The sequence below is a fragment of the Bos taurus genome, chromosome 4, assembly GCF_002263795.3.
Source record: "Bos taurus isolate L1 Dominette 01449 registration number 42190680 breed Hereford chromosome 4, ARS-UCD2.0, whole genome shotgun sequence".
NCBI lineage: Eukaryota > Metazoa > Chordata > Mammalia > Artiodactyla > Bovidae > Bos > Bos taurus.
Window position 1 is genome coordinate 55,281,024 of NC_037331.1, and position 13,628 is coordinate 55,294,651.

Below are 13,628 nucleotides of genomic sequence, written 5' to 3' on the forward strand. Positions count from 1 at the left end.
ATTTTGTCAACTAAAAATTGTCACTCATCATCTGCCTCTACAAGGATGAAGTCACTAGCCACTGCAGTTGCTGACCTCCAACATGCCCCGAAAGGAGTTTAGGGTGGAAATCAGGTATGAGGCATTCTGTGATCTGGGAAAACTGGCAGAACAGGCCTTCAGATAAAAGATTTTATGAGCCCAATTTCTTGCATCTTCTCATATCCAGAAAAGCACTAAAATCATTAAAAGAGACACCTGATCTTCATAACTAGCAACCACCTTCTTCCAAATGTGTGATTGGTTACTTCTATCCCTCTTCACCAGAATCACATATATATTGATGTCCCCTCCTCCACTTCTATGGAGCAGTTCTGAAAGGCCACATCCCAGGCTATAGTCATAATTTTGCTCCAAATAACTCTTAACTCACAATTCTCACATAGTGCATTTTTTTAAGTCGACAAATTATTCATTTACTCAACAAATATTTATGTAATGCTCAGAGGTAAAGAATCTGCCTGCAATGCAGGAGACCTGGGTTTGATTGCTGGGTGGGGAAGATCCCCTGGAGAAGGAGATGGCAACCCACTCCAGTGTTCTTGCCTGGAAAATCCCATGGACAGAGTTGCCTGGCAGACTTCAGTCCATGGGGTCACAAAAGAGTCAGACTCCACTTAGCAACTAAATAATAAAAAAACTGCTACTAAAAGTATATTACAATACTAGGAACAGTATGAAAAATCAGTGAGCTATAACTGAAAGAGGTTAAGACCTGGGCCCAAGCCCCACTTTATCCAGCTATACCTGGGAGAGAACACTTGTTCAGTTCACTTCAGTTGCTCAGTCGTGTCCGACTCTTTGTGACCCCATGAATTGCAGCACGCCAGGCCTCCCTGTCTATCACCAACTCCCGGAGTTCACCCAAACCCATGTCCATCGAGTCAGTGATGCCATCCAGCCATCTCATCCTCTGTCGTCCCCTTCTCCTCCTGCCCCCAATCCCTCCAAGCATCAGAGTCTTTTCCAATGAGTCAACTCTTTGTATAAGGTGGCCAAAGTACTGGAGTTTCAGCTTTAGTATCAGTCCTTTAGCATTAGTCCTTTAGCATCAGTCCAATGAACACCCAGGACTGATCTCCTTTAGAATTGACTGGTTGGATCTCCTTGCAGTCCAAGGGACTCTCAAGACTCTTCTCCAACACCATAGTCCAAAAGCATCAATTCTTCAGCACTCAGCTTTCTTCACAGTCTTTGTTAGAGCTACTCAATTTTCATAACAGGATAACTATCTTGCTACATCCTGGTCAGAGTTCCAAAACATATGACTAGGCCTTCAGCCAGAAATTTAGAATACCAGCACTCCAGGTTATCCAGTTCCCTTCCAAATACCTACTGAGAGAAGAAACGTTTAAAGAAGATAGGTCCAAGGCTTTAAAAAGTCAATCCTTGGTTAATGTTGAATTACCAGAAAGCTACATGTTAGGAACCAACCACATACCGTTCTGATCATCTTCAGTGAGTTGCATTTAATACTTTGTCCTAACCTTTAACAGATTATTGTAAGAAGTACTATGTGAAAGTCACAACTGCATTATGTTTTAAAGCTGCTAATACTATCCATTTTGCTAATGAGTTCCTTTTACTGATAGAAAAGGTTTTGTTTCTCTGAGGAATGAGATGTTTCTACAGTTCTAACAATGAAAATCATCAGCATGTTTTATACATTTTTTTTAAATAAGTTTTAGAGAGATAAAAGTAAGTTTATAAGAAATAATGAGAAAAAAATGCCATTTAATACATGAACAAATATCAAGAAATATTTGTATTTCCTGCTTCATCAGCAACCGGAAAAGGGTACATGAGAGCAGGATGGATAATTCAAATTGGGTCTTATTAAATTTATTATTAATTAAGTGAAAGATCATTATTCAGTTTCCTCTATATTTCCTCTTTCCAAATAATCAGGCCCAATAACTTACTTTCCCCAATGACAAAGGTTCTAAGATCTCATGAACCTAAGAACTATCTAGAGAATTTCTTTAAGAAATTTACATTTTTAAATAAACTCCCCACGTCATTTGGGAAGCAAGTGAGCCACATAATACATTTTGAGAACCCTCTTCCAGGACTAACTTTCGGATCACTTGAATCAACTCTTGTCCCTCATCTCTGGGCTCTCTGTTGTCTCTCTTGGTCCCTCTAAAAACCTGGTGACCAATGGTATAATGAGTATTCTTATGAAGGGTCCTACTAAAGCAGAGAATATAAAAGGATTACGTCCCTACTCCTATGCACCACAACCACATTCGCTTTAATACATCCTAGTGTTGATAGGCATGTTCACAAAGGCAATGCTTCACTTTGACTGTCTGATAGAGGTCACTTATTTTGACTCTCTTGAGAAATGGGAGCTAAAAATGAATTAAAGTAGGTCCAAATCACAATCAAATGAAACTGTGAAGAGCATTGTATCGGACCTTTTTCTCAATTAAACCAGTTGCAATCTTTTTTTAAAATATAATCTATTCTACTTTTAAAATTAAGAATTTTGCTTTGAACAGAAAATCTGGCAACCTCCTTGAGTAAAATTATTCTTCCTGAAAGTAAGACCTTTTTGTTATAATTTTTTAATTATTTATGATGATTTTAAATTCAAACAATACCACTTTCAGAATATCTACAGGCAAGTAACCTGTTGTCATAAAGGACTCAGGGAATAGATTTATAAACAATCAAAACATTACAGGCAAGAGTAAAGAAACTTTATTGTTGCTCTCCAGCTCACCATTTCATGGATGAACAAATCATTCCATGACAGAAACTGATGTTACACCATAAAGTTCTCTACCTGGACCATCTATATGATTTATCAAAAGAAACATTTGAAAAACTAAACATGACCAATCGCTTACAGTATGCCAACTGAAAATTCACAGTAAATGTCTACATAAAAGGTTCAGGTACTCATTTAAGTTACCAAGATCAATCTAAAAGTTACTGCTTTCAAGCTATTTCTTACTTATAAAAACTCTAACCCTACACACATTCTATCATGACTAAATTAACTTTAGATAAAAAACATTTTCAAAGAACAAGTTGAGATATCCAAAGCACAAACTCAGAGTCTGAAAAATGAGTGATTTTACTCAGAAAATGACCAGATAGAAATTCTTTAAGTCTTTATATTTGAGAGAAATCAAGCTAAGACCAGTTGGGGCATGATTCACTCTCCTATGCTACTTGCATTTTCTACCTGGTATGTTTTTAATTTTATAAATTTCATGCTGTCTCCATGGTTACCAGTGCTTAATCATAACAAGCACCTGGTCTATACACAGGTATTAATATTTCCCTATGAACTGCACATACTAACTTGCTCAAAACCTCTCTACACTTTCTCAATGACTAAGTTTTTCACTTCTAAGCAAAGATTTTCAAAAGGTTCTTTTTATTTTCTTTTTTTCCTTTTTAAATTTTGCACATTATATGGAATTCAGTAATTTCATGATAGTTAAGATTTGCCAACACATCACAATATGTTATTTTACATATGATGTCTATACCCATCAGTAGGTACTCTTCTGAGATTAAGTCAGACATACCTTAATTTTTAAAAACTATATTTTGTATATACTTATAAAAGTCAAAATCAATTAACAAATTAGGTGAATACCGGTATTCATTCATTCACCAGACAAGAGCCTAGAGGGAAGTATATAAACACCAACAACTCCTCAGTGACTCACCACAGTTATGTTTCCTAAGCAACACTGGAACACTTTATTTCTAAGAAAATTAAAATGCAGTTTGATGTTGTGGACATTTTCCACATGAAAGCATGTGGGCAATGATTAAGAGGCAGACTTTGTCAAACTTCCTAGGTTCATATCCTAACTCACTCATGTGACCTTAGACAAATTATTTAACCATGCCTCAGTTTCCGCATCTGTATCAGGGGATAATAATAGTATCTGCCTCACAGGATTATTTTAGGGACTAAAGGGATCTACATTGATTAATGTGTAGAATAGCTCCTGACACACATTAGTTACTATATAAGCATTTATTAAATATAAATCAATCAAAGTCTTACCCCATGTATCATGAAAACATGCTTTCTAAGAAAATCTTTTTTTTCCATGAGAAATATTTTTTTTACCCTCCCATAAGGCAAGATAGTCCTGACTTTAAATTTTCTTATGCAACTTAAATGTTATCTGATCAGCTAATCCCATATCTTTGAGAGTTCTAGACACTGACCATATGGAGCATTTTATATATCACTTCATTTAATCAACAATGGAAATCCTACAAAAGACTGGTGATTTCCCTATTACAAATGAGAAAACTCAGGTTTAATGAAGTTAGATTAATTTGCACAAATTCACTGAGTTGGTAAGTGGCAGAGATGGGTCAGCAGATGACATCTCCAAAGTCAATGTTTTTAATCAGTCCATTACCATCAACAAAATACTACATTAAAAGATAATTTCACAGGACTTGCCTGGTGGTACAGTGGCTAAGATTTCACACTCTCAATGCTGGGGGCCCCAGTTCAATCTCTGGTCAGGGACTTAGATCCCACATGTCACAGCTAAGAGCATGGTGCAACAAAGACCAAAGATCCTGTATGCTGCAACTAAGATCCAGCACAGCCAAACAAAATTTTTTTTAAAAGAGAGAATGTCACAACTCTTCAAAACTATAAATTTGTTCCATCCAGGTATTCTTAGCCTGCTCCTGGAACCCCAGCAATGTAAAATTTGAATTTGTCAGTGCCTGCGGGCGTGGTTCCTCTGCTTCCTGAACACCACAGACTTGTGTATGTGATTGATTCTCACAGATTACTAAGGTTCTTTGGTGGAAATCAAGCCTACATTGGCAGCAGGCTCTAGATGGTGCCTGGAACCATATGAAAAATGATCTTTTGCAGCTTGCCCATACATGTCTGTAAAATTCTGGCACTGGAGCGTTCAGACGCAGCAGGAGTTTTTTCTGAAGCCACTGAACAGCTTTGAAAAGTGCAGTTTATCTCATCCTGTTAGCCTAATGATTAGTCAGTTCTAATGCAGCAGTCTCAGTGATGAATGTCCTATTACTGATGGGAAATACTGACTAACTCTGGGATGGCCTTTTTTAATTCTGAAGCTCCAATAAAATGTCTCCACTCACTTGGCTGGGCTCAATCACTAATGAGGAAGTCTGGGTTTTATGAACTTCCTGATACACACCAGTCACTGCAATATCTTGATGTCAGCCTATCCTGCCTTCCCTGATGGATCCCAGAAGCCCCTTCCTTCAGGGACTACCAATGACCCACTTCGAACAGTTAAAATAAGCAGAAGCAACTTCTTCAATCATCACTGAAACCACTTCTCAGTAACAACTGACGTGACATTTTGCCCTCTACCACTCAGATGTGCGTCTAAAGTAATGTTCTTGGTCTCTGAGTATCATTACCTAGCAGTGACCTCCTCTGTTTCAGTGAAGGATGGTATAAGCTTAGGTTCTCCTAAACTGAAAGACTAAATTCTGGATCTGATAACACTAGATATTTAATGCCAAAAGAGGAACTATATAGAAGCCTGCAGGAGCATTCAGACAACTTGGGCAGGAGGTGGGGGTATGGAATATGGCACTGCTTCAGAAGAGCTGTGGTTCATGTTGCTACCAGAGATGTTCACAAGCAGAACCTGTAGCTAGCAGATGCTTGGCACAGGAGAAGCTGCTCATCTCTGTAGCACTGCTAAGGAAATGCTCATCTGTTTTAGAAGAGGGAACTACATATGTACAACATAGCACTCGTTGTCCTTGTCAGTGATCTAGACAAAACATCTAAATCTGAGTTACAGTTAGGAAATAATAGTTCGTTAAGATAGTTTACAGGCACATCAGAAATTTAAAAAAAACAACTTCAGGTCAAAGGAATAGAGGGGATCATTATACTGACTGTATCTCAGAAATTAATCCCTGCCTCTACATCACTTGGGGGCTTCCCTGGTGGCTCAGAGGGTAAAAGCGTCTGCTTGCATTGAAGGAGACCTGGGTTCGATCCCTGGGTCGGGAAGATCCCTTGAAGAAGGAAATGGCAACCCCACTCTAGTATTCTTGCCTGGAAAATCCCATGGACGGAGAAGCCTGGTAGGCTTCAATCCATGGGGTCGCAGAGAGTCGGACATGACTGAGCGACTTCACTTTCACTACATCACTTAATACTAGCAAATCCTGAGTTGACATTTCCAATTACAGTATACATTATAAACTAATAAAAACCACATGTATGACCTTTGACTTAACAAGTCAAACTTTAAAGAGAAACAAACATGATTTTTAAAGCTATTTGGCAAAATAGAGTTCCCTCATCCATGAAGATAAGCAAATTAGTTGTAAGTAGGCGTTGTAAGAATAATGCTTATCCTATTCAAACAGTGGACCTCACAGAAGCAAAGGAGGTAAGATAAAAATCTTGGTACCATGTTCAACACTGTGTTGAGTGCCATCTCTCAGGAGTAAGACAGAAATACTTCCTTCTGTCCTGCAAGCTCTGCAATTAATTATATCATTAACAATCCATCAAGAGTAATATGTTTCTGGGCTTCCCTGGTGTCTCAGGGGTAAAGAATCTGCCTGCCCATGCAGGTGGATACAAGGTTCCATCCCCAGTCCAGGAAGAACCCACAGGCCATGGAGCAACTATGCCCATGCACAATAACTAGTGAACCCACACTCTAGAGCCTGTGTTCCACAAAGAAGTGTAGCCTCCGCTCCCCAGAACCAGAGAAAACCCTTTCACAACAACAAAGACCTAGCACAGTCAAAAATAAATAAATACATAAAAATTTTTTAGAGGGAGGGGATATATGTATACCTATGACTGATTCATGTTGAGGTTTGACAGAAAACAACAAAATTCTGTAAAACAATTATCCTTTGATTAAAAAATAAATTTTAAAAAAAGAAAGAATAATACATTTCTCTGAGCCCACAGTCTCAATTATTATATTCCCTTTTAGCAAAGCTTCTAACGCTGCCATTTTCTTTGCTGAAATTTATAGAAAAAGCAATGCAGAGTTATAGATTAGCTGCTGTAATTAGAAATAGAATTCAAAAGTGTTTGTTGGGTTTTCTTCAGGTAGCCATAGAGTTCATTCCAGCTGAATGATTTCTTGGAGCTATTCACCCATATCTAGACCCTATTACCTATATTTTCAAAACCCTTTTGATCCAGTATGATGAATCAATGATGTGACAATCACTGAATAGAGAATATATTTTAAAGATAAATGTAACCACCAGTGGCTATGAAATAAATATTAAAATCCCATCAAAGGAACAAACAGACAGCCTTTGCCTAATAGGGGAATGTTTTCCAGTCAGCTCTGAAGCCAAAGCCTGAGTGTATGCGTGTTAAGTTGCTTCATTCATATCTGACTCTTTGCAACCCTGGGGGACTACAGCCCCCCAGGCTCCTCTGTTCACGGGATTCTCTAAGGAAGAATACTGGAGTGGGTTGCCATACCTAAAATGCCTCTGTATCAGGGGAGTTCCACAGACATTTTTTATTTACCATGTTTGTCTGCAGAAGAGCATATTCACAATGGAGAGAAGGCACATCTTGAAGACCCCAAATTTCATGGATTTTATTAACAGCTGCTGTTGCTGCATGCTAAGTCGCTTCAGTTGTGTCTGACTCTGTGCGACCCCATAGACGGCAGCCCACCAGGCTTCTCTGTCCCTGGGATTCTCCAGGCAAGAACACTGAAGTGGGTTGCCATTTCCTTCTCCAATGCATGCATGAATGCTAAGTCGCTTCAGTCGTGTCCAACTCTGTGTGACCCCATGGACAGCAGCCCACCAGGCTCCTCTGTCCACGGAAGTCTCCAGGCAAGAATATTAGCAGCATAAAGTAACAATAGTTAATATTTAATGAGGGCCCACTATATACCAGCCACTAATTCCAGAAATTAACTCATTTAATCCTCATAATATACATATGAAGTAGGTACTACTGTATCCCGTTGTATAGAAGGACAAGCTGAGTTTTACAAATGTTTACATACATTTAACAAGCAGCAGAACCAGAATTCTAACCAAGTGGCCTAATCCCAGAGACCCTAACTCTCAACCAGCAACTAGGGGAACAGAAATACAAATAAGAGAGAATTGGTACGTACTGAGCTCTGGCATCTTTTTGGTCACATTAGAAACATTTCACTTAATTCTCACAAAGCATATTTTATAAAAGTAAAGTAAGTTTCAGAGAGATTAAGTAACTACTCAAATCCATGACATCAGCCAGAGGAAAAGCTAATATTCCATATACTACATCACAGCACCTCTCCACAGCTTAAAGACTAAGTCACAGAAACAGAAGCAGAAATCTCACCTCAATTTGCTTATCAGTGCTTTTATAAGACAGTGATCAAGGAAACCTATCTGGAAAAGATGCTGGTAGGACCCAAAGGAAATCAATAGATAACAACAAAATCAGCATAACCAAGGGAGAAAGGATCTAAAACCTTAGAGCACTGCAGTGTTGGGGGGTGTGGTGTATGTGTGTGTGTGTGTAAACTGTTTCATTCTGTTTTCAACTACTTTTATTTTCTTGATGAAAACTTGAGTAGTTCTCAACTAGGAACAGTATCTCATCAAAGACTGTCTGGCAATAGTGAGGAGAATTGATTCTCTTCATGATTGGGCAATTTTATTTTCATTGAGCAGGCACAGGCTAGAGATGCTAAACATCCTGCAATATAATGTCAGCACAACAAAGCACTAAATCACCAAAAATGCCAATACTGCTCATCTAGCAATAAAAAGTACTTAAAAGAAACCATTCAGGTATCACTAAGGAAAAAAAAAAATACAGCATCCAGGTGGACTTACCAATTGTGCACCAAATGGACAGAGGAATAAATAGGGACCATTATAGACAGGTTCCTAACAAAGTATGCTTCTGTTTTAGAAATGCTTTAGAAAAAGCATTTTACCATCCTGTGTCTTATATACATGTAGACATAAAGTTTTGCTATTAATATGATAGAGAAAATATGTAATACCTAAATTTTGAGTGAAGACTCAAAATAATCTCTAAACACCTTCACAGTTTAGCCCAAAAGTAGACTTCTTACTTATAAGGTAGTTTCTACTATGAATAGTATAAAAGTGGCTAAACATTAATGAACAAAATTTGATTCAATAAAAATTTGAATCAATAAAACCACAAAATTGGCATGTTTAAGAAACAGCAAAAAGATGAGTGTGATTCGATCGGAATAAGCATGAAAGAATGAGTGACTGGTAGGCTGATGTTAGAAAGGCAGGCAGAGGCCAAAATGTGTAGGGCATATTGTGGAGTCTTAATAAGGAGTGTGGACTTATGCTTGTTGTGATGGAACTGGAGAACTTTAAGCAAGGAATAAATGATCTGATTTATTTTTAAACCTCTAGTTAGGGGAGTAAGAAAAGAAAACTGAGAACTAGGATACCATTCTACTTGGAAATTAGGGTTGTGATAAGGTAGACAAAAGCATATATAGCAACACCTTTGTTAAATTGCCTGATTAGGGGAGATGCTGGTTAAAAAAGTTAACCAATTTTATTTTGAAACTACACGGGTCCAAAACATCCCTGCACAAACTTCTGCCACTCTTTTTCAGATAGGCCAAGTGATCTCTTAACATAATTTAAAGAAAAAGCATTTTACCACCTACAGACTCTTCAAAGTTAAAATTAGTCCATTATTTTCAATGCTGACACACCTAGAAACAAGTCTGCAATAATACTAAATTTGTTGTGGTCTCTGCTGACTTCAGCTAACTGAATAAACATATATGGAAAAATTAAATCCCCAAATTGTTCACACTAGAATACTAGAGAATATTTTAAAATAGCTCCTATTTCAAATATAACTGATTAGAAAAGTACAAAACTAGGGGCTCAAGGAAAATAAGTCAAAGACAGAATTTGTTAAAATAGTCAAGTTTTTAAAAAAATAATCAAGTTTAGAGAAGCAATGCTGACTTTATTGCGTAATTATCCACAGACTTCCAATTCGCAAGACACCTTGCTTTGGTTTATTTGACACTGCTTTGTCTCTCATGGAATCCAGATGGCACATTTATTTATTCAAATAATTGTTATCAACCAACATTTCTGAGCACCTGCTGTGTGTGTGTTAGAAGCTAGCAATATAAAGCATTGCTGTCAGTCCACAGATTAGTAAAGTGTAAGAAAAAAGATGACCAATAGTAAAAAAAAAAAAAAAAAATGCATGCCAATTACAGGCACCGAACTGAAATATACCTTCTGTGTCTGAGAGACTGAATCAGAGGGACTAAGCCACATCATTAATAACTGATAATTTCCTGGGTGCCAAATAAATTTTCTAGTCAGTAAATGAGGGGAGAAGGCAATGGCAACCCACTCCAGTACTCTTGCCTGGCAAATCCCATGGACAGAGGCGCCTGGTAGGCTGCAGTCCATAGGGTCGCTAGGAGTCGGACACGACTGAGTGACTTCACTTTCACTTTTCACTTTCATGCATTGGAGAAGGAAATGCAACCCACTCCAGTGTTCTTGCCTGGAGAATCCCAGGGACGGGGGAGCCTGGTGGGCTGCCGTCTATGGGGTAACAGAGAGTCAGACACGACTGAAGTGACTTAGCAGCAGTCAGTAAATGAGAGTTCAGAAGACTGGATGACTAGAAAGGTTCAGTAAGGATTTCATAGATTAGATTGCAAGAAAGCCGTTCAGGAAGGGTTCTTATGCAAATAATTTATCCTTATGACTTAAAAGTAATAATTTACAACTTTCCATATTTGGGGATATTTAGGGTGGGTATCACAAACACATGAGTAAGAAGTCTCTAAAGTGTACCATACACTGCACTCCGGAATGAGGAAACTCAGAACTCTAGAACCTGAATCCGAGATCTAAAGAATGTTAACTTGTTTTTCCTTAAACTTCCTGTTTTTCCCTACAAACGTATTAAACACTTTCCAAAACGTCTTATTAATCATATTTTCCCCCACTGCTTAAAAAGAATTAACAAATGTCATAAGACATTTAAAAGATGGTGTCAAAGGATTCCCTCCTTCAAAAATGTTAGAAGCTGCTAGTTTAAATGTATCTGAGAGATTTTCCGCTTTGTTCCAATGATCTCTTCAGACTGAGGTGCATGCATTTCAGTCAAAGGACAAAAATTCTTGTGCGTCTTGAAACCTTTAACAGCATTAAAAAATAAAAGAAAAACACTTGCTGTCATTTTTTGACCTTTTTTTTCAGTGAGCTTCCGTACAAATACACAACACCACTTTACCAGTAACAGGCTTGGCCACGTGAGGAAACCCTGGAGCTCGCCTCTTCGCGTCACCGGTACAGCCGGACCGTCATCCTACAGCCAGTTACATGGAAGCGCGCCGGAGAACCCTGGGAGTTGTGGGCACCGGGGATTGTGGGAAATGTAGTTTGGAGACATCGCCCTGCTCACCATTTCTGTAATGGCTGCTTCCTTGAAGGTAATGTACGAGCTTGTCTCCGAAGGCTCCTTAGCTTGCCCAGTGTATTTGTCAAACGGGGCAAATTTGCACCTTGCCGGGCCAAAGCAGGGATTGTTTTTAAAGTCTTACTTTCAAGTCCTGGGACGAACTTGGTTTTCGGTTGACTTTTTCTTTTTTTTTTTTTTTAGCTTTTTCTTTATAGGCGAACAAACGAACTTTTAAATCTAGTTCCCGTTTGAACAAACTGTTTGTCTTTAGTTTTTACCCATTCTTCTCCCTTCCATACAACCTCCCCGCTCTGCGCTGACTCTAGATGCCTCTTTAAAATAATAATAATTAATAATGTGTAATTTTTAAATCCTGCTACGCCCCTCTGATAGTAGGCGCTGTCACGTGGAATCTCTTAGCCTCTGCATCCGGAGCTGCTGGAAGGGAGTCAGATAGAATTCAGTACCGCTTTCTTTGGTAAGTCTTAACTATTTCCCCACGACTTCACAGCTATATGTTGTTTGACTTTGCTAGATTTGTCTGCATTTCCTGGATGGGAGAGGTCCTAAGAAAATATAATTTTCACTCTCTAGGACAATTTCCAAGTTACTGTCTTGTGCATCATCATCTATCTTTCTTATGTTCTACTGTTCAATTTCTGTTTTGTTGATACCCATAGTGTTGGCCTTATACAGTGTGGAAAAATCGCTGGAGTCAGGAAATTATCATGAGAAAGGGAGATGAGCCTCAAATGACTATCTTTAATTACCATTTACTTCCCAAAGGTTCTTTCACCATAAAATGAGATGAGTCTGAATATAATTTATAGGCCCTAATTGAAAAGGTTGCATGAACTGTTACTTATCATGTATTCATATTGTCATGTGAAAAGGTTGGAATTTTTAATGATTCCTTTTTTTTCCATGTTTTAATTTATAGAGATCATCCTTCAAGAACCAGCCACATCATGATCTCAGTTTCAACACAGTTGTTCCTAGTCCTCTTTTCATTGCTTTTGGTGCTGCCTGTTGTTGAAGCAGTAGAAGCCGGAGATGCAATTGCTCTCTTGTTAGGTGTGATTCTCAGTATTACAGGCATTTGTGCTTGTTTGGGGGTGTATGCACGAAAAAGAAATGGACAGATATGACTTTGAAGGGCCTCCTGAATCAAACCTTCCTCTGAAAACCTTTGTGCTATTGAGTTTCAGAACTGAGCTTTGGTGTCTGAAAGTTCCCAAGAAACAGTTAATAGAGAAGTTTCAATTTATTGGGTATTTTCCTATAAAAAGGAACAAATTGATATACTGTGTTAAAGGTAAAACAACATGTTTTTGTCACAACAGATAATGCACTGGAAAATGCCATCTGTAATTTGCATTTGCTGAAATTTGCATAAGTAATATTTCATAGTTTCAGAATTCTCAGTAGGAAGAAAGAAACTCTTGCCCAGAATCCTAGGAAATTGCCACTGTTCAGTTATAATCACTGCCTCCTGCATCATTGAGGAATTTTTCTCCATATTTTTATTGGATTTTTGTTTTGTTATCTCCAAGTTAGTACTGTACCTAGACATTAAATACAGTTGGTCAGAAATTAAAACTTATCTCTGTGTGGGAAAAAGTTCAGAAAATGTATTCAATGTATCTAACATTGAAATGGAGAGAAGATTTAATGTAAAAAAAATACTTTATATTGACATTGAAATGGAGAAGAGATTTATTGTTTAACAAAAACAAAAAATGTTTATATTAATTAAGTAACATCTCCATGGTGAGAAATACTATGTTAAGTATAAACCTATTATGTAAGTTAATTTGTGGTGTCCATTTCTGTTTATTTCAGACTGTTTTTATCTCTGTGAAGTTTCTATGAACTAAGTGGAGACGAGTAGATGCCTTATCTTAACTGATGACTCCAGCTTTTAGAGATATAATCAGTGAAAAATGAGAAATGGGCAGCATCAAGGTAGGGAAGAGGCCCCTGGTAGAGAATCCACAGATGCAGAAGGCAAATGTTATTATGGCATGTACTGATTTACACACAAGCCACATGAGGCACACTCTTCCTTGCTACTTAAAGTGTCCTCGGCAGCAGCAGTATCACCTTAGGACTTGTTAAAACTGCAGTCTTAGGCCCCCTCCACCCCACCCCCAACCAA

General features: G+C 38.0%; 2 long non-coding RNA genes across 3 annotated transcripts in view; one reads left to right on the forward strand and one right to left on the reverse strand.

Moving 5' to 3' along the window:
- The window catches only part of LOC101907959 (uncharacterized), a 120,021-nt gene extending 108,636 nt beyond the window's left edge, over nucleotides 1-11,385 (reverse strand). For both annotated transcript variants that reach the window (XR_234295.5, XR_009494225.1), the window contains exon 1: nucleotides 11,303-11,385. This is a non-coding gene — a long non-coding RNA (uncharacterized lncRNA). The remainder of the gene's footprint in view (nucleotides 1-11,302) is intronic.
- An 80-nt stretch (nucleotides 11,386-11,465) lies between these two features.
- On the forward strand, nucleotides 11,466-13,283 carry LOC100847946 (uncharacterized). Its single transcript, NR_046270.1, has 3 exons — nucleotides 11,466-11,501; nucleotides 11,864-11,948; nucleotides 12,411-13,283. It is a non-coding gene; the product is annotated as an uncharacterized lncRNA (long non-coding RNA).
- Nucleotides 13,284-13,628: the final 345 nt, after the last annotated feature.